The sequence below is a fragment of the Dermacentor andersoni genome, chromosome 2 (genome assembly GCF_023375885.2).
Source record: "Dermacentor andersoni chromosome 2, qqDerAnde1_hic_scaffold, whole genome shotgun sequence".
Classification (NCBI taxonomy): Eukaryota; Metazoa; Arthropoda; class Arachnida; order Ixodida; family Ixodidae; genus Dermacentor; species Dermacentor andersoni.
Window position 1 is genome coordinate 181,513,924 of NC_092815.1, and position 26,227 is coordinate 181,540,150.

Below are 26,227 nucleotides of genomic sequence, written 5' to 3' on the forward strand. Positions count from 1 at the left end.
GGTCAGCTCAGGTCTGCCTTTTCGCCAGACACGCCTTACATCCTGCCTGTTCGTCCCTCGTCGCGCAGGGCAGCGCGCGGAAAACTTGCACCCTGAACCGAGTCTTTTATACCTGTCCACAATTAACATCTATCACTCTGCCACTCCAGTCATCGACCATAAGTACGCGCGGCTGCTGGAGAACATACCGACGCCGCATGTCATGCGAGAGGTCGACGGCACCGAGGATGACTTCAAAAGAAACGCGGAGCTCATTCACTCCATGGACGTCTCGAACTTCTTCATTCTTGGCCGGGGTGACACGCTGAACCAAGCCTTGGAGCTGGTGAGAGCCTTCACTACGGCCTGCAAATGTGCGCAAAGAACGCAAGCGCCAATGCACCACCTGCGCGCTTTGCGCTTTGTTGACTCAGTTTTGTGGGATGCACGAACCGATTTGCATCACTCGCTTAACACTCTGAACTTCCTTGGTGAAGGTCATTAGCTTCAGCTTAGTTGCAGCTCTCATATATAATGCTCAGGAGGACATAAATCTTGTTCCTTACATTTCGCACTACTTTGAATGAAAATTATTTCCTTACAGGATGCTGTAAATTATAGCGATAATCTCAGTTTAGGTTCTCGGTTTTTTTTTGTTGTTGTTAACCGAGTGCTTCTACTCATATCAATTTAAAAGAAAGGTCTATCATATCTTGTGCCTCCCCGAGACCCTTACTGTTTCTTATAATACGCGCTGCAGGGCTAGTTGGTTCATGATTCAAGCTGAAAAGAATAACGCCGTGCATAGTCCATCTTTTGCATTGCGCTATTCTTAAGCTTGAATTACTATAGCTCCGAAGCAAAAATGGCAAGCCAAAACTATGAGAAAACATACGAGGTAACCTGCTCCTTAAGCACAATATTGATGCTTGTAATTTTATCCAGCATGGTATATAGTTACTTCGCGAATACAAATTTTATAACAGCTGCGCAACTTTCGTTCATAATAAAATAACGGTCGAACGTGTTGTTCTCAATATGATCAAATCCGCTCAGTCAAATTAAAGGTCAGAAATGTCCCAAAAGACGACATGCTTTCTGTCGTCACGACAGAAACGGCGTTGTAACAAGGCGTCTTCTTCACGACAGAATCGAACGTGTTATGAAGAAAGGGTCAAAGAAAGTGCTATAGAAATTTCTATTGTAATGACACAAATTTCTGTCGTGACCACAGCTACCTCTGAAACTACGACAAAAATTTCTATCGCCACGGCAAAATATTTTTCGTATGCCCTTTCGAAAAACGCTAGAAAATATTTTTGTGGTATTTTTTCCAACGGGCATGTGCTGTGCAGAATTTTTAAGCCATAGGATTTGCTTTACGTTCAGCTTATTCTTGATTTGTGGGTTTGCACCAGGCTCACAGAAACGATTGGGACAACTGGGAGTTTGCATGGTTCCTTATCTCAAGGGTAAGAGTCTACCGTCTTTCTTGTTCTTCGTTACATAATTTCACTAAGTCATACCTGGTTTCGTAATGCAAACAGTGAAAAAAGAAAATGTGCAAAGCTGTGTGCATGTGAGAAGCTAGTACTGTATAGTGCACTAGCCGTTCTGTCACATATAATTGCAGGTAACATTTTTAATCGCTGTGCTTTGTACATTATGCACAGTTTACAAGTAACGTTACGACCTCACTCAATGATTCGTTAATAATCACGCGGGTGCTTAAACATACACTTCTTTACGCAGTCAATGAGGAGAAGCAATCTTCTTTTCTTTTCGTATACGATATGCATGACCGCCACAGAACAATGTAATCCATTTCTTTCGTTTTGTCTTATACAGGACATCCTAAGTCTAGTCAGAGAAAAGCAAAAACGGCTAACAAAGCAAAAGGAAAAAAAAAAAGCAAGTACATCTTCTCGATGAAGTTTTTAGCCAGTTTTCCCAAAAACGGACTGCTGTATCTTGTCCATTTGCCAGAACAGCGCGGGTCAATTTGCTTGTTCCGTGGCCACAATGCGCCCCTCCTCTCCATAGCTATCTTTCTCCTTTTGCACTAATCGCTCCGGCCTTCACGTGGCAACTCTACTTCGTTTGTAGAAAACACTGAGTTCAGAAGCAGCTCGGGAGATCAAATCTTCGGAAACTAGTACGGTACTTAAGAAGAGTCCAGATTATCTGTGAACGGAAATTAGGGAGGTTTTATGCGTTTAGAAAAAGAAATAACACCATCTCATGGTGGGAAGAAAAAGAATTGCAGGACAGTTTGGAAAGCATTATATCCGATGGTAAGTTGACAACTGTCGTCGTCACCGCTAGATGGAAAAACCGTTTAGCGTTCCCACGTACGCTCTTGTGCTTGTTATTATAATTATTATTCTTCCTCTTGACTTCAGTCTACCTGCTTCACACCAGTAAAGGCCAGCTTCATTGATAAAACCAAGTTAGCCACCACACAAAACATTCTCTGGTGTACGTTGACACTTCTGCTTCTCCGGCAGGAGAACTACACCCCAAATTGTTCGGTGTGCAGCAACGTCACGTTCATCACGGCCACGCCGCAGCTGACCAACCCTGAGCTGTTGGCAGAAGCCATGAAAGACAAGGATTTCAACGTTCAAACAGTACAGGTACGAACGTTTGCCAACTTCGTCCCCAAGTCCATTTGCTCGTTTTCATACCCTGCTTGAGAACGAAGTGCTCATTAGGTTAGCCTGATCATTGTTCTAGCTTTAAAAAGAAAGGCACGGGAAAGCGAACAGAAGATGGTAGATCAGACGTAGCTATGAGTGAGGAAGAAGCCGAGTTGCTTCCGAAACGTTGGGTACGATAAATCCCGCGCCACGTTGAGGAAAATGGCTAGGAACATAACAACTCGCTCAAGACAAAGGCAGCATTGTGCCACGATAAGAGCGCTTGCGTCCTTATTGAGCAATAATATACAGCCTCTGATTCTAACAATCTTGATTTCGCGGGAGGTGGTAACAATATTGAAAATCGTCTTCCGGATGCCCCCCTCATGTAGCTCCGCGCTTCACGGAAAGAGATGCCCTCCTCTTCAACCAACCCATAGCTACGAAGTTCAGTCGGAGTCAAGAAAGCACAACGAGAGGTCACGCGTGAACTGCCAGCCTTAGTAAGACTCTGCTGGAGTAAAGCTACTGTCTTGCAGCGACTACTTGACGGTTGAAACACACCATTAGCAACAAAAAAACGAAAAAAAAATACCAGTAATGCCGTCAATCAACGTTGTGGCAACTGTCCATAAGCATGTAACATTGCCTGTCGAGCACAACGAAGCAGGATATCACGTAACGTGTCTGTGCTAATACTCGCCACCCTACCACAATATACCTCTATCCTTGCTAATTTGTTATCCGCTTCCCCTTGCGTGGAGTATATAGAAAACATTCTATCAGGCTGAAGCCTTCGTGCTTTGTTTTGCCGACGTGTGGTCCCGCGATACGGCGGGCACACGTCGGCGGAGCCACATCGATGATGAAGGAATGGCGCTGCATGATTTATCAGCATCTTTCTCTTCGTGCGCTCTCCCACGAGCAATATTCGCAGCGCATGGCGTCATCTTCGCAATCGGGCATTTCGTATCGCGGCATCCAAACGATGAGCAGCATAAGCTTTCGCCTGCGCATGCTGTGTATTTCGTTGTCATAGACGCGCGACGCAGCAGAGAGGCTGCCTTTCTGCACCGACGTGGGAGCGGCCCGTTACGTGCTCACGCGCGTTCCGAAGGGCCTGAATAAAGTTTTCCCATACCATACAAATAGACGCGCAGTTTTCCTTCTAGGCTGTCCACACGTGACGCGTCCCACTGTAAGTCATCACTTAGCAATGGCTGTCTGATCGCACGTGGGCTAGGTTACTCTTTTCAATGCGCTCAGAACAGACTCATTCGAAAGTGTTCATGCATCTACTTTGGTTTTACAGCGAAGCTGTCTATGGCTAGGATCCGGAAAAAATATTTGTCCGGGATGTTGACAAAAACAAATCATCATGTGGGCCGATCCTGGTGATGTGCAGAAAGGGTCCAAGCTCAATGGCACATACCCCTGTGGGCTCGGGGACCTGTAACGCGCCCTTGAACTACCCTTGTCACACGCGGGACCCAAGGAAGTCCCAGGCACAAGAGTAAGAGCAGTTGTTCCTGAAAACAATGCTTTGTAGAACTTTAAAAAAAAAAAGAATATTAAAAATGTTTCGGCTGCAACCGCGCAAAGGCGCCAGAGCCACTGCTCGCGCGTTCGTCGTCGTCGTCTTCCACGCCAGTCTATGACGATACGTGTCGAAACGTCGGTGTACTTGTGTAAAATAAATAAATAAATAAAATAAGCAAAAAAGTGAAAATAATAAAAATAAAGAATAAGAAAAATAAAGAACACGAGAACGAAAATAGAAAGCAACAAAAAAAAGACGAAACAAACAGAAGTTATGTGTTTGTGCCTTTATTCAAATAATATAGCATAACCACCTTATAGAACTTATAACTATTAAGCAATACAGCTTTGCTGGTCATCCACTTCACACACTGAAAGGGCTCTAAATTTTTTATTTATTTATTTGTTTGTTTGTTTGTTTGTTTGTTTGTTTGTTTGTTTGTTTGTTTTCGCGGCGCTGGCAAAGTGAATGACACTTTATATAGCTATTTTTGTGTTTTATGTAGGCGATGGGACAATCTGCGAACCCCAAGCTGTTCACTAGTCACTGTGTCCGGATTCTGAAATATAAGGTCTACGGAGAGTTTCGCATGTGGTACAGTATTCAAGAGCTTTAGTTATATACACTTGGGCTGCCGAATACGACCGATCATTTGAGGTGTTGCACCCAAAAGGCTTGGCCCGTCGCGCTAGAGGCGCAGAGCGCATGAGAGAGCTGGATTACTTTGATCTCTGTGTGCTGCCGCCCGTCGTACGCAGCATCTACCGGAGTAAGAAACTACAAGTATTGGAACTCGTCTAACGATACCTACTAGCACAACTGTCCACACTGCAGATGACACAGGTTTCCGTATTGCATGTGGCAGTTGAATTACAGATTCTTTCCCCGATTCCAAGCTGGATGCTCACCGGGTGTCATTCGAAGTCTTGTCGCTTCGTACACGGATGTTACGGGCACATGAAGCTTCCTGGTTTTTCCTCTGAGGAGTCTCTAAGGGTCAAGAAGCATCCTATGGGGAGTACGGGAAGTCAGGTGGAGGTATTATAACTCAAGTGAGACTTTTTGCTGACTTAATTTGTATATGAGTAGAACTTGTTGCTGGGCGAGTTGGTTGAGATCTAACGAATACCTTGTTGCGCCAAAAGGAAAATAAAGACTTAGAAAGACATGTAAGAAACGATAAGTCGAGCGCTGATTTGAACTGATTTTATTGTTACAGCAGAGCAAGGAGGTTTAACAAATACGCATGCGTACATCAGTGTTGTCTAGAACAATTACAATGACGATTACATTGACGTCAGTGCTCAACCTATCGTTTCTTATTTGCCCTCCCAAGCCTTTCTTTCCCTTTTGGCGCAGCAGTGTATTCGTTAGCTTGTATAACTTGAGTAAGGCTTGTTTTGGCTTAGTTCGTACGGGCTTATCTGTCCTCTGTTCTAGCACCTGTCCTGTTGTTTACTCTTATTTGTCGTCTTTTCTGTGGCATTCCTAAAAGGTATCGCCACTTGTTTCACAATAATGTGATATTACTAGTGAAAGCTGTAGCTTGTTCATAGTCGAGGCGCCAACGTATACCTCTAACAGATAATACACACGGACAAGGCTGATTTAATTTTCTGTCTGTGTCTGTGAAACCTATGCTCTCACACCCCTAGATAATCTACCATGAAATCGCCCAGCTGTGCATCTTGCCACCACAGCGACTCGAGAAAACCAGCAACGCAGTCGTAGGGAATGCACTGAGCCGGCATGATTCCCGTGTCTACCAAAATAAGAGGTGGTCAGATTGCCGTCTGCTCAGACCTGAGCAGAACACCGGATGCCACTTCGTACTCCATGTCCATATTACTGTGAAGAATTACAAGTAACAAACGCAGGCTCCATGATACTGAAACACGTACCCCGTAGCGAAGGGCACAGGCTGTGCACTGCTCCAACGTCTGAACTGACGCAACACTTCAGACCTTGAAACTGCCGCGGAAGCGCGGGAAGACTATTCTCATCGCTCACTGCTCGATGAGTCTTGATGAACGGTATCAGTATATGTGTATCAATGCACATTAGCAATACACGACTTCAACGCCCTGTTTTTCGACAAAAAAAAAGTGTTTTCTGAAGAATTAAAAAAAAGAATCGTGTTTCTCATACCTCGAATATACACTGTCTGAACTGCTTCGTGCTTAAATACCGCTTTTTCTTTATAGCGAAGCTGTATATGGTTCCGGTTCCATGTATTTTTCGTGTTTGTGCGTGAATAAAAAGAAAGGTGAGTGAGTGTGGGTCGATCCCAAAGATAGTGCAATACCAGGCCCAACACGGCGGAGGTGAAGCCGGCTTCAAGCTCTCCACTCCTAATAATAATAAATAAATAAATAATATATGAAATAAATCAATGAAGATGCGTTGTTCCAAGTGAATGGGTATACAGGGATTGTTTGTGAACTGCACATCGACTCACTACCAAGAGGCGTTGCCATATGCGCAAAGGACAAAGTGTACGTATGTATACAACCTACACCCTTGACTCGCAAGAGGACAATGCCAGCGACTGTGGGAATGTCTGTGCCATACAAATGAAAGGCGGAAATGGGATATCCACTGTTATATCTCTCCAGGTGCATCCAATTGTGATATCGAGAAGTTCATGAACACGCACTTTGCGTGGTTTAGCCGTGATGACACTGCCCCTTTGATCATCACTGGCGACATCAATGGGGACATTTCAAAAGCAGATAAGGAATGGTTCACTCAGTTTGTACTAGAAGAGTTTGGTTTGAAGTGCCACGCCTACACAAGTCACTCAGCAACGGCCGTGTGTATATTTAACTCTGGCCCAGAATCTGTCTAAGGTTGTAACCAAACCAATCAGTGTACATGTCACAGTAATCATAAAGCTATCGTCACTACCATTACCTTATGATGAAAATTAATACACGTACCCTTGTCTAACCCTGTCTAATGTGCTACAGCTTCTCTGATCATCCACCTTCACATGGTAAAATGGCTCCTTAATTTTTCTTTCTGGAATAGTTCCAAAGATACTTTGACTGTTTGGTTCAAAGAACCAGACACCGAATTTCCAAATCCTTTAGTTCGTTTCAACGGAACTGCTTGCTGGCCTAGTTGGTGGGTGCTGAAAGGCATGTTTTTTGCGCAAATTAAAACACACACAACAGATGACGGCCGCCCGCACCGTCGTCTATGTGTCGTCCTTTTGTGTGTTTTAATTTGCGGCGAAAAACATGTATTTCTGTTCGTAATTGTATTTTGCCCATTGCCGGACCGCCTTCATCAATAATACGTCCAGCATCAGGAGTGGCTGGAATTTCTTGTAAACGAACAATTCTGTGTGAGAGCTTTTTGTGAATAAGGACCCATAACTTTCCTCGCACTGGAATGTACCTATACGTAGCTCTGATATTGCGCGACTCTAGCTGCGGCCTGTACGAGTGATCTGACAAAAAAAAGAAAGTTTAGCTCCGTTTTTACTTTATTACGTTGCATTAGCATAAGGCAATTGCTACAATGTATTCAAGACGTCAGCAAAAGGTTAAATGTAAAAAAAAAGTAAACAGCATATCATTACTCGTCACAGTGAGCAGCCAGACATAGTTTACGCGGACTGAGAGGCGGCACGTGCTGTTTGCGTTGGATTTCGTTTTCATTAAGGCTGACGTTGTGCCATTATGAGAAAATTTGCAGAATTTAATGGTGCGCGAAGCTGGCGAAAAAGCACCCAGTGCTCATAGATTCTGCCTTCACCAGTGGCAATGTTGAAACCTTTCTCTGGCTATAAAGCTTAAGAGTTCGCTCACATCGCCAGGTCAAATTGTGGCCTTGCTCTTGTTCTTCGCGCGAGCAAGCTGCTGTGACTGTCAGCCGTCGGCCAAACCAGTCTTTAGACCCAGGAACTTTAGAACCAGCTTGTTCAGCTGGTTTCAGAAACTAAGATGCAGCACTGGCACATTCACTGTTTTGTTCAGGGCCCTTCAGTGTATTTTACTTCTTAATTGAGCTCCTACGGCAACCGTGTCGTATAGATATCGCGAGCTTAGCTTATGTGTATACTGCAGGTCGACGCGGCCTTCTACATAGACGTCACGTCTATGGTCATCCGAGCCGCTGCCGAAGAGCGAGCGAGCAGGAGGATGCCCCCTGACCTGGAGTACCCAACGTGCACGGACATGAATCTCACCAGCTCCATGCTCATGGAGCGCCAGAACATCGCGCTCAGGACGACAATGATGCAAGTAGGTGCTTCCGCCGCCAGGCGCCATTATTAGACCCCACTTCCATGCCTCAGTCGGTTAACCACACCCTCGAGGGGGGATTAGATGTCGAAACAACCTTTTACTTTCACTGAAAAGTTTCGAAAATGGGTGCATTTGTTAGCAGAACACCCTTAGTGCGCCGTTCTCCTAATTTCGTGGTGCTAAACGGGCGCTTTGTTCAAAACATACACCTTGCAAAATTTGAGGGTGCTCGGGCACTTGAATATTTCGAGCAAGTAAAAAGCCATAAGTCTCTATTTCTGAGCGGTTTGCGCCAAATCATTGTTCGAGAAGCTCATCTGGTCACACCAGGTTACGGATGTCAACCTTCTATTTCATGCACCTGGCGTCCTCGGCGGTGAAATGGAAAAACATAACTTTTTCTTTTGCTTAATGCCTACCCTGCCTTTGCTTTTAACCACTGGGTTCGTTGAACTTGTTTCAGCTGGATGTTGTCTTATAGATTAGCTGCCAATGGGGAGCAAAACATAGCGACGTCGGCCGCGTTCTTCAGGCGCATGTTCTTTCCGGTGTAGCATCGGCGCCGGTGCAATATCACGCGCAGTAAGTTATGCGCTGTTTCGTGCAGCATCGGATGCAATAAACATGCGCAAGTGCATGCAGAGCAATCTTCGATAAGAAAAACCAGCAAGGGGCCAGAGGCTCTACTGCACTCTAACGCTACTTTACTAATCCTGGGGGTTGTGTCGCTAGGCAACAAAGGAAGAAAAAAAGGCGGAGCGGTCGAGAGGTAGCACTTTTGACAGGACACCTGTAAGTTCACAGTTCGAAACCTGCTGGAAGGCTCGTTTTTTTTTCTTCGCTTCTGTTCTTTATAGACGCGAGGATTACTTCGGCGGATGTCCGAAAGACTAGCGTAGTGACAGAATAAAAGATAGCGCTGTAAGAATACATCGTACCGTGCATTTCGGCAAAGCATACATTGGGAGAACGGGTGCAATTTAAAAAAATTACCCTCTCTGATGGACGTATTAGTCCACTTAAAATCCTTTTCTTATGGGTGCAGGATGGTGAGTTATAGACACGAGAAAACACCACTAAGGATGCAATTTTCCTTAGTGCGCAGTTGATTAGCAGGGTATGTGTAAGCGTGTTCTGATGAATGCAGTAGGTCTCGAGCTGCCTCTACAATATGTGTTTGTCTACACTGCATGAACTGGATAATTTTCAGTTGCTCCACGAAATGTCTTAGTTAGGCAAGGTTTTATACAGTCATCATTCCTTTGTAGTATGTCCCTTGGATTCAGTTTTCAGCGGGTAGTTAGTTAGTTGCTTGGTTGTTTGCATATAATTAGTTGGCAGATTAGATTTTCTTCATTCTGTATGATTAGTAAGTTAGTGTAAATATGACACGCTTATGGCAATATTTACACTCCTAAAGCATGTGATGTCATGTGTCGCTTGATAACAGCGTCATACTGGACAGTCCACGTAGTCCGGCCACGGTACTCAGATGTTTCTTACCATCAATGCCAAGGGCGCCGGAAGTGCTTGGCAAAGGGCGACTAGGGATGCATGGTTTCCCACCATGGCGACGTCCTTCTTCGGTCTCTACAAGACCTATCCGGCTAATAGTTTGACAGGGTGGAAGTAGTCGTACCCCACTGCCTCCTCACTCGCTTATTTGCAACGCTATTGATCAACGGCAGTTTTTCCTTCAAGCGTCGAGCAATAGGCCAGTTGATGTGTGGTCTTTAATGGCGCAAGAACCAGTTATGAGCAACAATCACCGTAGCAATAGGCCAGTAGTTATTGAACAAGGAAACCTACTCGCCTGGGTAGCTCAGCTGCTATGGCTTTCTGCTGCTGTTCATGAAATTGAGGCATAGGATTCCTAACCCTCATCTTCAGCATCTTGATACACGCTTAGTGCACGCTAACCAAACAGCCCCTGGTTGTCAGAAATCTGCGGATTTCATCAATATGGCATCCCTTATAGCCGAGGCATAGGTTTGGGGCTATAAACCTTATTGACCTACTGAAAAGCCTATCCTTCTATACGTTGTATAATTATAGTTCATATCGCTCTTCTCAGAGGAAAAAAAATGAGCAGGACCACTGATTGCATCGTATAGACAGCAGCAGACCAAATGATTCCTGCTAGGTTGATAGTGTGCATCTTGTCACAACCGCATAAATCCCAGTGACATTGAAACGAGAGACAATGCAGAAAATGCTTAACATTTTGTTCAACATGTCCACGGACCATAGGGGAGGATTAGATTAGTGCTTATGTTCCTATCCTGGATAAGTGCACTCCATATGTAATACCCCCATGTAGGATATGTAAGCAAATAAAGAAATAAAGAAATAGAAAGGAAGTGAAAGAAAACTTCTCGCTAGAGAAAGGCGAATCCACAGCATCTGCGACTGATAGGGCAGCGCACGCGTCAGAGGGTTTGAGGGTCCGGCTCCCGTCGGGCGTGAAGTTGTCCACATTCGCTTCCTTTCCTTACATTAAGACTACGAAGATAAACACGAATATCCGCTATAATCACTGGACACTTTAATTGGGCAAGGAAATTAATTTCATTCTTTGCCATACTACGCCTGTTGGCTTCATACGATTGTTACTTAAACATCGTACTCCCCAATTCCCGTGATCGTCCTCGCGCAATGTGGATATGTAATTTCAGATGCAGTACGCTGGACCTTTTGGGCCCATTGTGATACGAGAAAAAAAGAACGGCTACCAAGAGATCAGTATGTCCGTACAGAGAGTCAACACACGAGAAGCGAAGAGGACGAACTTCACGACGGTAAAGACACCACGAGACCATTTTTCCTCTTTATAGGTTATGCTAATGGCCTTCATCATTGTAAGTGCACAATTTGAGCACATTAGGATGACGCAGACCCCGCTGTTAACAAGTACTGCGCCACGTTTCGGTGCAGAAGCCGGTTCTTTGCATGTGCTGCTTTCTTGTCCTCTCGTTACTAAAAGCTCGTTGGATTCTGCAGAGCACACCCGGAGTGATGCGTCCGAGGAGATGCCTTGAAAATTATGTTGCTTCTTGGCACTTACATGGAGGGCACTGAATGTCAGAGCTTTTTAGTGCGTGGCCTTTGTCATTGCTTGTGGGGCCGTGTTTCTGCATCCCCGCGCAGGTTTCATTACGACCTTCGATATATGTATTTCTATGCCCACAAAACTGGATGTAAAGGTAGCCTGTTCGGCAGCAAATTCAGTCTGCACCGGCAGCTTAAAGTGAAGCGCGAAAACAAAACTACTGATCAGAACTCCTATTACGTGTAATTGCATGGAAATGTACGTGTAATCGCTCTGTAGCCTGTTTCTAAGCGCGGAGTAGTATCAAGTGTACGTTTCAGAGACTGAACAAAAATCACTGTTAGAAATGCAAGGGAACCTGGAAATGGAGCAACGCATAAGAGTAGTTGGCGTTTGAACTTATATTGATAGTATATATTGCTCTTCTCAAGATCGCCAAATGGACGTACAAGGACCCTGAGGGAAAGCTGCTGGAAAGTCCCGGAGAAGATCTCAAGAAGTATGCCGCGGTCATCGTGCTTCGGGTTACCACGATTGTTGTAAGTCGAAACGCGTCTGGAGAAGTATTTATTAAACTACCCATATAATGTCTACAGCAAAACGTCGCTCAAAAGCCTCCCGGTTGCGTACTAAAACATGCGGACGAGCCTGGGTGAGGATGTGGTTACTATGGCGGAATATCGCATTCTCGCGTACACGATTGCGGACACCTTCTGCAGATGCGCTCACACACACAGGCAAGGTAGCAATATAAATATCTACTTGGGCTTTTTGAACAGCGCTGGTTTCATTATCTTTTTTTTTTCGAAATATAAGAAAACATTATGCGTGGCTCTGCTATCGCAAACACCAGAGACCAGCGGAGCTGCACTCAAAAACAGATGCACCCTTTGGGATGTATATATGCCACAAAACAATAATCGTCATCTGTCTTGCCCGCATTTCATTCTTTAACGCTGCGAGCCCGGTGCTTCCAAGTCACGAAGGGCATGCGCGTTATCAGCATGACAGAGCATTCTCGACACGAAAGTACCGAGCTCAGAGTTTTCCAGAACGGAAATGTGGGCAAGACAGATGACGATTATTGTTGTGTGGCAAGTATACACCCCAAAAGGTGTACACTTTATTAAAGTGTGGGGAAAGGCCAGTAAAGTAGTGCCAAACCGCATACTTAGTCTAACTACAATCTTAGAAAAATTTACTCCCTTTGGGGCTTATCTTGTCCCACAACAGTAATCGTCATCCGTGTTTCCCGCATTTCCGTTCTTTAACGCTGCGAGCCCGCTACTTCCCAGTCACGAACGACATGCGCGTTATCAGTGTGACGCAGCATTCTCGACAGGAAAGTAGCGAGCGCCGAGCTTTCAGGAAAGGAAACGCAAGCAAGGCAGATGACGATTATTGGTGTGGGACAAATATACACCCCAAAGGGTGCAACCATTTTAAGAGTGTATTGCTGGGCTTCCCCCAGCTAGGCTGGTCTCTGGTGTTTGCGATAACAGAGTCACACATGTTTTTTTCCACTGCGAGAAAAGCACTCTAAAAAAGTTTACACCCTTTGGGGTGCATATCTGCCACACAACGATAATCGCTATCTGCCTTGCTTGCGTTCCCTTCCTTGAAAACGCCGCGCCCGCTACTTTCCTGTCTGAAATGCTATGTCATGCTAATAACGCGCATGCCATTCGTTACGGGGAAGTCCCGGGCTCGCAGCGTTAAAGAAAGGAAATGCGGAAAAGACAGATGACGTTTATTGTTGTGTGTCAAGATACAACCCAAAGGGTATAAACTTTTCTTAGAGTGAAGGATAGCCGAAGCGAGCGCAAGGGTTTTTATTGGAGAACAATGACGTCACACCGCCTGTATCCCCGCCGCACCGCTCTTTCTCCCTCGCTAGTTTCCACAAACTCTCATCGCGTCGCTATGCTGCGCGATGCTATTTTTATACTCTGCGTTTACTCTCTATCAGCTCTTTCTCTCCCAGCTCAGTGAAGCTGCGGACGTGAAGAGCAACCTAGCGAGGCTCTAACAGCTCCACTGTAAAAGTAATGCGTCGTAACTGTCTGAGGGGCTGAAGAGCCCACCAGCATGTGACGTCTGTGACGGCACACGTGATGTGACATCTGTCTGCAGGTATCGCTGGCCGAGATTCTACTCTATTGTCTCTGTAGGTAATCTTCGATTCGCCTATAAGATCTAGTTGAAACACTAAGTGAATGAGCCACACAGGATCTCAACAAAAAAAAATCTCAGTGCCCTTCCACTCCGTGAAGAAGGATGACTAGCGAAGCTGTGTATCATCATCATCATCATCATCATCAGCCTGGTTATGCCCACTGCAGGGCAAAAGCCTCTCCCATACTTCTCCAACTACCCCGGTCATGTACTAATTGTGGCCATGTTGTCCCTGCAAACTTCTTAATCTCATCCGCCCACCTAACTTTCTGCCGCCCTCTGCTACGCTTTCCTTCCCTTGGAATCCATTCCGTAACTCTTAATGACCATCGGTTATCTTCCCTCCTCATTACGTGTCCTGCCCATGCCCATTTCTTTTTCTTGATTTCAACTAAGATATCATTAACTCGCGTTTGTTCCCTCACCCAATCTGCTCTTTTCTGATCCCTTAACGTAACACCTATCATTCTTCTTTCCATAGCTCGTTGTGTCGTCCTCAATTTAAGTAGCACTCTTTTCGTAATCCTCCAGGTTTCTGCCCCGTACATGAGTACTGGTAAGACACAGCTGTTATAAACTTTTCTCTTGAGGGATAATGACAACCTGCTGTTCATGATCTGAGAATGCCTGCCAAACGCACCCCAGCCCATTCTTATTCTTCTGATTATTTCAGTCTCATGATCCGGATCCGCAGTCACTACCTGTCCTAAGTAGATGTATTCCCTTACCACTTCCAGTGCCTCACTACCTATTGTAAACTGCTGTTCCCTTCCGAGACTGTTAAACATTACTTTAGTTTTCTGCAGATTAATTTTTAGACCCACCCTTCGGCTTTGCCTCTCCAGGTCAGTGAGTATGCATTGCAGTTGGTCCCCTGAGTTACTAAGCAAGGTAATATCATCAGCTAATCACAAGTTACTAAGGTATTCTCCATTAACTCGTATCCCCAATTCTTCCCCATCCAGGTCTCTGAATACTTCCTGTAAACACGCTGTGAATAGCATCGGAGAGATCGTATCTCCCTGCCTGACGCCTTTCATTATTGGGATTTTGTTGCTTTCTTTATGGAGGACTATGGTGGCTGTGGAGCCGCTATAGATATCTTTCAGTATTTTTACATATGGCTCGTCTACACCCTGATTCCGCAATGCCTCCATGACTGCTGAGGTTTCGACTGAACCAAACGCTTTCTCGTAATTAATGAAAGCTGTGTATGTGAGCCCCTTATGGCGAACTGCACCTCCGCCGCGGGTCGGCCCAGCATTGCACTATCTTCGGGACCATCCCTTGTATGGAGAGTGCTTAACGCCTACTTCACCTCCGCCGCGGTCGGCCCGCCATTGACCTATCTTCGGTATCGGCCCACGTGTGGGGAGGGCGTAATGCCTGCGTCACTAGTGTCAGGGTCAGCCCGCCATTGCCCTATCTTTGGGGTCGGCCCACGTATGGGGAGGACTTAACGCCTGCTTCACCTCCGCCGTAGTCGGACCGCCATTGCCCTATCTTCGGTACTGGCCCACGTGTGGGGATGGCTTAATGCCTGCTTCACCTCCGCCTGGATCGGCCCGCCATTGCCCTATCTTCGGGATCGGCTCCCATGTGGTGAGTCCTTAACACCTGCTTCACCTCCGCCGGGATCGGCCCGCCATTGACCTATCTTAGGGATTGGCCCACATGTGGGGATGGCTTAATGCCTGCTTCACCTCCGCCTGGATCGGCCCGCCATTGCCCTATCTTCGCTATTGGCCCCCGTGTGGGGAGTCCTTAACGCCTGCTTCACCTCCGCCGGGATCGGCCCGCCTTTGACCTATTTTCGGGATTGGCCCACATTGGGGAGGGCTTAATGCCTGCTTCACCTCCGTCGTGGTCGGCCCGCCATTGACCTATCTTCGGTATCGGCCCCCGTGTGGTGAGTCCTTAACGCCTGCTTCACCTCCGCCGGGGTCGGCCCGCGACTGCACTAACTTCGGCATTGGCACACGTATTGGGAGTGCTTAACGCCTGCTTCACGTCCTCGCGGGTCCGGCCGCTATTGTACTATCTTCGGGATCGGCTCACGTATGGGGAGTGCTTAACGCCTGCTTCACCTCCACCTCAAGCCGGCCCGGCATTGCACTATCTTCGGGATCGGTCCACGTATGGGGAGGGCTAACACCTGCTTCATCTCCGCCGCGGGTCGGGCCGGTATTACACTATCTTCGGCATCGGCCAGCGTATGGGGAGTGTTTACCCCTGCTTAAACTCCGCACGGGTTGGCCAGGCATCGCACTATCTCCGGGTTCGGCCCACGTATGGGGAGATTTTTTTCTTACGACACGAAAATTTCCTCGGACGGCTGAGGTATACAGCTTCGCTGTAATAGAGCCAAGTTTCCCTGCCTTAGGGACTGGCTCTGACAGGCAAGAAATGTGAACTTCACTTTTAGTGAACTTATGAGCTCCACGCTCGACATGACAAGCTATTGCGGAACGATTCATGGCCTCGTAGAGTACAGCCTCGGCTTGCGTTTACGGCATGACAAGGGAATGCACGGTCCCCTTCATATAGTTGCAGTTCCCATGTGTCTCTCCGTAGCCGGCCGTCGCTTTGTTGTCACGTTTAACAAGCATGCATGGTTTTCTGCACTAGAAAAATGATATGCGTACTACAAAGAGATGTTTTGCTTACTTGTTTTCAGCAACAACGTTCTGTTTGCTTATACTCAAGAAAACATTTTTGAAAACGATTCAAGCCTGCTGATGGCACATGCAGTAGCCAGCTGCGTAACATACAATATCAGTCGCGGTGCGTGCTCCCTGGTATCCACAAGTGAATTTGCATAAGGCATAAAAACCGAGCGCGCGAAAGTTACACCAAACGCTGTAAGATATACAACTCGTTTACAACTCCCTTCGCCAAAAGATGGCACAGACAAACCAAATAATTAATTGCTGTAGCACATGCGCTTTTTATTATAACACTTACATTTAGCAAGAGCTTAAGCAAAATGAAATGTATGTTAGTGGAAGTGCCTCTGGACATTGCACAACGAGCTTTCGAAAACCATGGGTTTCCACGCTGTTCGGATCGTTCGGGTTTCACGTTTGATTAATTGTTACTTTTTACACATTTCTTGCCACTTCTGATCTGAACCTATTGACGCGTGTAGTTATCTTTATCGGGCGACCACGTTTCGCCGCCTAACAAATGTAATCGCACAGCGCGGGATGCGTCTGCATGTATCCGAAGTTTCTGGAAAGTCATCGATGCTTCTATCCGGCTGTCTGTTGTCGCCGAACCCTGTGTTATCTGATTTCATCGCGTGACGCGAATGGTGTAGAACTTTGTGGAAGGCACGCGGGTCCGAACGATTAGTCTGGAACATTCGACGACTGCAGTATAAAAGCCGACGCGCTTGACCCGCTGATCAGATTTTCGACGATCGCCGACTGTGTTCGCCGCTATCGTTGTGCTTTAAGTGTAGCCTGTTTTGTGGGCACAGGTTCGCCCAATAAAACAGGCTACACTTAAAGCACAACGATAGCGGCGAACACAGTCGGCGATCGTCGAAAATCTGATCAGCGGGTCAAGCGCGTCGGCTTTTATACTGCAGTCGTCGAATGTTCCAGACTAATCGTTGTGCTTTAAGTGTAGCCTGTTTTGTGGGCACAGGTTCGCCCAATAAAACAGGCCTAATAAAACAGACCATAAATAAACGCTGAGTTAGCGAAGTCTATATAACGTCCTTTTATATAAGCATTAATATTACTAAACCGGTCAGTTTAGTAAGGCGCAGTATCGCGATTCCTCTTGCACAAGGTCCTCCTTGAAACATACACACAAACACACAATATTTCCTGTTATACAGCGAAATGGCTTTTAATTTTGTATCAGCTTTGCGACAGAAATCACGGGGTAGGAGTCACTAGTGTCAATCATGTTATCGGGTGCCACAGTGGTATTGTAAACTATATAAGAGTGACAACAAAACACGCATGCCTAAAGAGTGATATGCGCGCTTTAGTGCACAATTAGTTCCTTTTAGACATCTAGTTTTTATTTAACTGGTTTGGCCTTACATGGGGGGGGGGGGGGGGGGTAGAACTAATTTGGTTCAGTGAGAATACGCAGCCTCCTTCGCCGTTTGTCGCATGCAGGGTCCACACAGAAAATCGATTTTGCGCAAAAATGCTTGGTAAATTTTTCTCGTGGCATGTTTTATTGCATTCCGAGTGTAAAATACACCAGTGAACCAAAAGACGCATTTTGGATTTGGGTCCTGTGAGGCAATGTGCTCAGAATGTTGGTGCTGCGTTATGCTAGACAACTAACCTGGGGCAATAGTCTCTTAAGACGCACCGCCACGTACTTTATTCCCACGGCATAGTCCACCCGCCATGCACATAATTTGCGTATTCCAACGATGTATCACTAGAAAACCGTAATATTTATTTATTTATTATACCTCAAAGGCTCCAGAGATGGCGTATTACATGAGGGATGGGCTTAGTTTAAGAAAACAGTGATTTGAGAGCAACCTTGAAGTGACGTGCGTCGGAGTGGTGCGTGACATCGGCAGACAGACCGTTCCCGTCCCTTGCAGTTTTCATTAAAAAAAATGATGGTAGATGGGAGGTAGTCTGCACCGGGGAAGGATACGCGGCTTGTCTGTGGTTAATGCGGCTGGACTGACGATGGGCTTGTAATATAGCTGAAATCTGGAGTGGCGAATGATAGAATTTGTGAAAAAGACACAGTCTGGAAATATGACGTCGTGATTCTAGATTAGTAAGACCGGCACGGGTTTTTAGTTCAGACACGCTTGCACGACAAGAATATTCAGTGTAAATAAACCGGGCTGCATTGTTTTGAACTGGTTCAAGTGTTTTAGATAGGTTATGTTGATAAGGATCCCAGACAAAGTATGCATATTATAACTTTGGGCGGACATATGTAACATAATCTATTTATTTTACTGATGGGGGAGCAAGTCTTAGGTTCCGGCGTAGCCAGTAGGGAAAATGCGTGCGCGCTGGTGAGGGCAATTTTAACGATTGGTGGGCAGGTTAGCCGAGATGAAATATTTGGCTTGCTACTACAAGTTTGATGATGCAAGAGAACAGACTAATGGGCTTCAGAAGGAAACGAAGACACAGCGCTATATATATATATATATATTGTGGGCATTATATTACGCCTTCATCTTCCTCATCTGTATTTATTCATCATCATGACCAGTGTCATTGTGTTTCGCGCGCGACCCGCAAAATAAACCGTCGAGGTGTAACAGCTGTCTCGCAAGTGGTGGAGGCTGCTCTGGATCCCTTGGTCCTCCACGACCTCGAGTTTTCCTGGAGCTGCGTTCAGGTCGCCGCTTGCTCCCCCTTTCCGCCACCATGCCCCAAGAAGATCCACCAGCAACCTCCGGCGTCACCGTCCCTGCCCCACCGGCCGTTCCTTCATGGACCGTCAGCACGCGGCAGCGCGATCCCACCATGTTCGCTGGCCTTCGTAGTGACGACGTCGACGACTGGCTGGACAGTTATGACCACGTGAGTGAGTCTAACCAGTGGGATGATATGCACAAGCTTCGCAACGTCGCATTCTGCCTCACTGACGTTGCCAGGACTTGGTTTCTTAACCACGAGAGCACCTTGCCTGACTGGGCGGCATTTAAACACCAGCTTCGGCAGATTTTCGGCGCACCCAGCGTCCGCTCTGAGGTCGCCAAGAAAAAGCTCGATTGACGCATGCAACTTCCCGGGGAAACATACACCTCTACCGTCAACATACATCGTGTTGACGCCACCATGACGGAATCTGATCGTGTTCGTCATATCCTAAAGGGCATTGCCCACGTCGCGTTCAGCGCACTGGCGATCAAGAATGCGAATACCGTTAACGATGTGATCGCGACTTGCCAACATCTGGACGCACTGCAGGCATCCGTTTACAACCTTTCGTCTGTGACACGCCTCCTTTCTCGGATGCGGACCTGCGTATGCTGGTTCGGACTTTCATACGCCAAGAGCTCCATGCGTGGGGCGTGCTCAGTCCTCCTGTTCTCCAGCCTCAACCTTCGGTTCCTGGCCAGCGCGACATTGTCAAAAAGGAGTTGTCCTCCATGACCTGCGCTGCGAGCTGTGCCCCTCCTTCAACGTCGACCTCGTATACCCAGGTTGCGGCTATGCAACCAGCGTTCGTTCAGAGTGCTCCTCCTGCTCCTGCTACTGCTCCCAACCATCTGGCGACTCTAGCACCCCGTCTGCCTGCTACAGCATTTTACACTCCCCGGCGTACCCCCCGCCCCATTTCTTATTAGGCGTTGAGGTCTGGGGAAGTAGAGGAGAGCGGTGATCTTATCGGGGTCGGGTCGAAGGCCCTCCTCGCTTACAAGGTGTTCGATTACTTTAATGGTTTTGCTGGCGAAGTGGCACTTTTTTTTTATTCAGCTGAAGGCCAGCAGCTGAGAGGCATGACAGGACTTCGTCGAGGCGCTGAAAGTTCTGATGGAAGGTCGACGAAAACATGATGATGTCGTTAAGCTAGCATAAGCAAGTCTTCCACTTTAGGCTCCGTAGAGCGGTGTAAATCATCCGCTCAAATGTGGCGGGAGCATTACACAGGCCGAAAGGCATTACGTTGAATTCAAAGTCCATCAGGTGTGGCAAAGGCAATTTTTTTCCTTGTCTGCTTCGTGCGTGGGGATCTGCCAGTATCGGGAGGGCACATCAAGGTTGGAGAAATACTCATTGCCTTGTAATGAATCTAACGCATCATCGATTCGGGGCAGTGGATATAAATATTTGCGGGTTATTTTGTTCAAGGCATGGTAGTCTACGTAAAACTGCACTGAGTCGTCTTTCTTACGCACCAAAAGGACAGGTGATGACCAAGGACTTGAGGAAGGGCGGATTATACTACATTTCAGCATGTCGGCAACGTGGGTATCGATGATCTGACGTTCGGCGGAAGAAACGCGATATGGCCGCGGCGCACGATGTAAGTGCCATCTGTGGGTATGCGATGAGCCGTCGCAGAAGTCTGTCCCAAAAGTGGAGAGTAGCCATCGAAGAAGTCTTTATGCTTGGATAACAACGCTAGTAACTCCCCCATCTGCTGTGGCGTTAGATCGGTGCTGATGGCACTAGCGAGAACACAAGCAGATACCGAATCTGTAGCTGTGGGTGGTTGTGAAACAGCAGTAGTTGAGCTAAGCACTGAGACAGGCTCAGTGTCCAAGACGCTCATGATAACAGCGCCATTAGGAAGCAGTACTGCCTCAGTCGTTGTGTTGAGTACCGCCAAAGTGGCCGTGCCGTTGGTGAAGCCAACAAGGCTGGATGCTAGAGCCATGCCTTTGGATAGGCAGCGGGCTGACAGTACAACTAAAATGTCACCAGCGGTGATGTCAGAGTTAACTACAATGAGTTGTTCGCGGGCAGGTAGCACCATACAATCGTCAGCAGTTCGTAAACGAAGGCACGGTTCGTACACGTCGTCGGAATAGTCGGTCTCTGTCAAGTTAACGAGGCGTTGACGGCACGAGATGAAAGCAGACCCCGAAGAGAGAAAGTCCCACCCTAGTATAAGCATGTGAGCACAGGCAGTCAACACTTAGAACTGGATATGGTGGCGTATTCCGTCGATGGAAACTCGAACGGTGCATTGCGCCGATGGTCGAATCACAACATTATTGGCACCACGAAGAAGAGCTCCCTTGTAGGGTGTAGTAACTTTGCGTAGACGAGAGCACAAGTCAGCGTGAATAGTAGAAATAGCTGCTCCCGTATCAATCAGTGCTATAACTGGTGCACCTGCTACACATACGAGCAAAGTATTGGCTGGGCACGCTGGAGGAATTGTAGTCTGTGCGAGCCATGCGGCTTTCCCTCCAAAAACTGCACCATCTAGTTTTCTCATCGGTAGTCAGGAGGGCGGGTGGCCGGTTGCAGGGGTGATGTCGAGCGTCGGAGAGGGGAGGGCGAGCGGCGGCGCCCTGGACGGTAGTTGCGAGGCGCTTCGGGAGGTGGAGAAAGTGAGCGTTGGGAAAGCCGTCACTGGTAGGGACTCGAAGGAAGCAACGGGTCTCTCTAATAAACATCGTAGCCACGGCGTTCGTCCTGTTGTCGTCTCGGCAAAAACATATGTGCCCGTAAATACCGCAATGTGCGTGTGTGCGCGTGTGTGTGTGTGTGTGTGTGTGTGTGTGTGTGTGTGTGTGTGTGTGTGTGTGTGTGTGTGTGTGTGTGTGTGTGTGTGTGTGTGTGTGTGTGTGTGTGTGTGTGTGTGTGTGTGTGTGTGTGTGTGTTTGTGTTGCTTTTTGCGCTTTGCCTTGTTGGATACGCACCCTTTTCCTGGCATCACTCAAGTTACCCGACCACATCCAATCGCCGTCGCTTTCCAATTATTGTGCGCCGGGGCGCGTCTACCACGTTACCGGACCCGTCAGACAGGTTGGCGATCGCCACCTCATGCGCCGCACGTCGAGCTGTTGTCTCCCCTCCCTCCTTGCTTGACTCTTCCAAAAAGTGCAACGGGAGGCTGGCACGGTTCCAGGTAGTTGATCTTGGTCCCCAGTAAATCTGTTTTGTGGCTCTGGAAGGACGTTCGAGAACAACCCGTCTCCTCCAGCTGAGTGCTTTCAGGCGAGAAGGCGACGCCGGAGGGAAGTCAACCCTCTGAGAATGGAGCCCTTGGAGAGTCCCCACTGGCCAAATGTGACGGCACTGGCACGGGCGCCTACCATCGGAGGAAAACAATGACACCTGAGCTGGCTCGACGATCGGCTGAAAATGACGCGACCCCGAGAGACCGAAGGGGTTAAAAGCGAGAGACAAGGCGAAGAGTTCTTTTCGTTCTTCTTGCCACGGGCCGCAGCGTCCGATTTGCTGCTGTCCATCGATGACTTGATGACTGTTCATTACTTTGTGTTATTACTGTAAATAATGTAAATAAACCTTCAGTTCTCCAAATCCTCCTCAACGTCGGCCAACTCCCGCACTCAACGGCAAGATCTAACAGCCTCAAGTTAGGTTTGATATATAACAAGAAACCAAAGAACGAGAGAAAGGAGAATAACGCGCATGTATATAGAGTCACATAAAAGTTTGGAAAGGGTCAGCAGTGAGCCGCATGAAATCAACAAAGTGGTACTCTACGGCACCGTCAATACACAATTCTATTCTTTTGGCTGCACAACTGAGATGGATAACATTTTGTTTACTGACGGTGCCACAATGCTTGTTTTCCCCATTTGTTCATATTATGGAGCTCACTCCTGCCCCTTTCTGAAATTATGTGCGAGTTGGAGCATGCACGTTATTTTTTTTTCTCATTCTTTGCCCTCTTGTTATATATTAAGCCTGTAGTAGGATGCCAAATATTTTTTCTCGGCTACTCCAACTCCATATCATAAAGATATCTATATCATATTACGGTTTCCCCGTAATAAACTCTTGGAATACGCAAAATATGTATGCGATGGGTGGGCTATGCGGTGCAAGTAAAGTATAAGGCAGTGCGTCTTCAACAGACTTTAGCCCTAGGCTAGGATCACGCGTAGCCCAGCGCCAACATTCTGAGCGTATTAGCTCACATGAACCAACTGCAGGATATCATATATTTTAGTTCTCTACTGCACATTATGTAAGCCCATTAAGGAACACAGTAAAACCCACGAATTTCTCCAATTTATTTTCCTTAAAGTAGCACATCAGTCGACCTTCTTACCTCCTGTATACCTCTTATTTTGCTTTGAAATATTTTAAAACTGGGCTCAGTGTTCATTTGTTACAAAGCAGAAAGAAATACGAAAAAAAACTTTCTCACTCACATTGATTTTATCTTGCACCCGTTAAAAAGTTAAACAGGCTGTACTCGATTCAGAGTTTTGAATGACAAAGCTCTCGCCAATATGATAGTGCGACATAACATGCAGGGTGTTTCAGCGAACATTTTCAATATTTTTTAAAGGTTGCCTGTGGCAGATAGCTGAATTCTAGTTTATGAGCCGGTCTACTAGAAGTGGCGGACACTACCTGCACAATAAATTGAAATGCAAAATTGACTAAATATTCACTAATTAACTTTTCAGATAATTATTGTATGACCCATAATGCAATTTACAAATTCTTGCCGAGGAGTTCGCAGTGGAATTCTCAGGACGACACCAGTTTCGAAATATAAATTCCCGAACTTTGCGGCGAAATGCATTGGCGTTCCAGTTACTTGTGTGCTTCAGTACATGAAAGGACGTTTTGTTAACGAATTAACTGGAACGCCAATGCATTTCTCCGTAAAGTTCGGGAATTTATATCTCGAAACTGGCGACAACTTGAAAATTCGTTCCAAGTATATCCTCCTTGCGAACTCCACGGCTATAATTTGTAAATTGCAATATGGGCCATAATATAATTAGTTACAAACCTAATTAGAGTTTCTTTAATTAGTCCATTTTGCATCTCAATTTTTCGTGCAAGTATTGTCCGCCGCTTCGAGTAGACGAGCTCATGGACTGGAATTGTGATGCCTGCCACAAGCAACTTTTAAAGATTTTTGAAAGTGTTCCCTGAAAAACCCTGTATAGCGCCATAAATAAACACTACTTTACCAGATATACAGCAAGCGAACCACAATAACCGCAGTATGTCACGTTATTTGTGTCCTCAAATTCACCTTTATTTCACTCTCGACGGGTTCACAAGCGGTTCGGTCCCGCACTTAAACGTCGGATGAGCAGCCTTCGCGTGAGAGCACAGCACCAACTTAATCGAAGCAGCGGCACCCCACTGATGCTCGACGCGATCGCTGCGCCCAGCAACCGCCGTTCATCGTCAAGAAGAACACCAGCAGCGGAGAGGACCAGTTCGAAGGCTACTGCATAGACTTGATTGACGAAATCAAGAAGATACTAAAGTTCGAGTACACTATATACGAGGTGCGGGACAAGATGTTTGGCTCTATCAACTCTACCACCAAGAAGTGGAACGGGATGATCCGGGAGCTCGTTGACAAGGTAAGCTAATGGGTGACATATTCACGTAAGCTGCACGCCATCATGTGATTGTCTAGTTATCTAAACCGTACAGATAAACTATGTAATCGAAACTACAAGCATCTACAACGCTACCCTGCATTTAAGCTTACCAAAATGTGCTGATGAGCAAGTTTCGGAGTTTTCTTTTGTTTTTACTTTATTTTCACTAATATATTTTGGCGATCTAGGTGAGCTCAGCTGTGTGGTTAAGAAATCATTTATTACATTGGCATTGCTAAGAACGTTATGGTTTAAAGATCTCGAAAGGGTGGTATCGAAAACGTTCCTCAACGGAAAGATGGAACGACAGGCAGGTGTGCTGGGCACCGAAATCCGCACCTAATAAGCATACTGTTTCTGACATCAAAACTTTCTGTGTTGCAAATGGCTCTATCATCGATCATGCTGACTCAATCCATACATCGAGTCGACGTCTTTCGACCTAGGTGGCTGCAGACTATTTATTTGCACCTTGAAAAGGTGGATTCTTTGACAGGATAGTCAAACAAGGCAGAGTTTCAAGGGAAGATGTAGACTTCAAATGATCGACCGTGGTCACGTATTTCTTGCTCCGTTAGCGTGGTTGAACAAGAGGAAATGTCTGTGCTGCCAACGTTTCAGGTATCCTTGCCGAAACGTAGGCTCCGGAGGCTCGTCTTTTACAAGCTCTCTTGTCGAAACACTGGCTCCAGGGACATCTCTATGCGGCCAAAAAATTATCTTCAATGTGATGAAACCTACGACATGATAGGTCCAAATAAATGAGCAATATCTATGAGAAATATGTATCCGGATTCAACGTTTTGGCAAGGGGACTTGTCGAAACGTCTCTGTACGTCGACACATCGAAATGTCGAGACATTGCTGTGCTACCGAAAAAATAAAAAATTCATTCGACAAAATCTATGACACGCGTTTGCTGCTACTGTCTAATAATAGGCCAAATAAGTTCAAGTGCACGTATACTGAGAGCAAGAACATCTCATGCCTCGACCATAAGAGCAGTTCCTTCTTATGTCTGAACTGAACGCATGCTAGAATTCAAATTTCGGAGTACACTTGCAATCGTGACAGTGTAACAAAATGTTAGATGGAGTTCTACCGCTCAACAAACGATTATGCTCAAGCAATACATTACTGATGCATTACCCTGTCTGTGAGCGACCGCAGCGAGAAGGAACTTTAAACACTATGCCCATACGGAATTATGCGAACTTACTTGGTATGCTTCAGATAAAACACCTGTCAGGTCTTGTTCTTCTTGTTCAACTAGTATTTCTCTCTATACACGGCGACGTATATCTTTCCTAACTTATTGTCCAGTGTAAGTCCATGAGACATAGAGTGAATGTAACGTTATATCCCGGAGCTGTCTTCTTATTCCTAATGTATTGTGCAACCATATGCGTATTGGAAGACATAATGCGCAGTATGGTTCTAGAGCACAAGAACCGTGGAGAGTTTCATACAATTACTAGAGGAAACTCTGGCGCTTGTGTCTACGGGAGCTTCAAGCGGGACGGTTCAGCCAGCAGGCGAATGATGGGTATAGTACGAGAATTTACCTAAGCTTCA

At 46.4% G+C, this 26,227-nt stretch overlaps 1 pseudogene; it reads left to right on the forward strand.

The window, feature by feature from the left end:
• Positions 1–26,227, forward strand: part of LOC126540361 (ionotropic receptor 25a-like) — a 65,000-nt pseudogene that overhangs the window by 21,230 nt on the left and 17,543 nt on the right.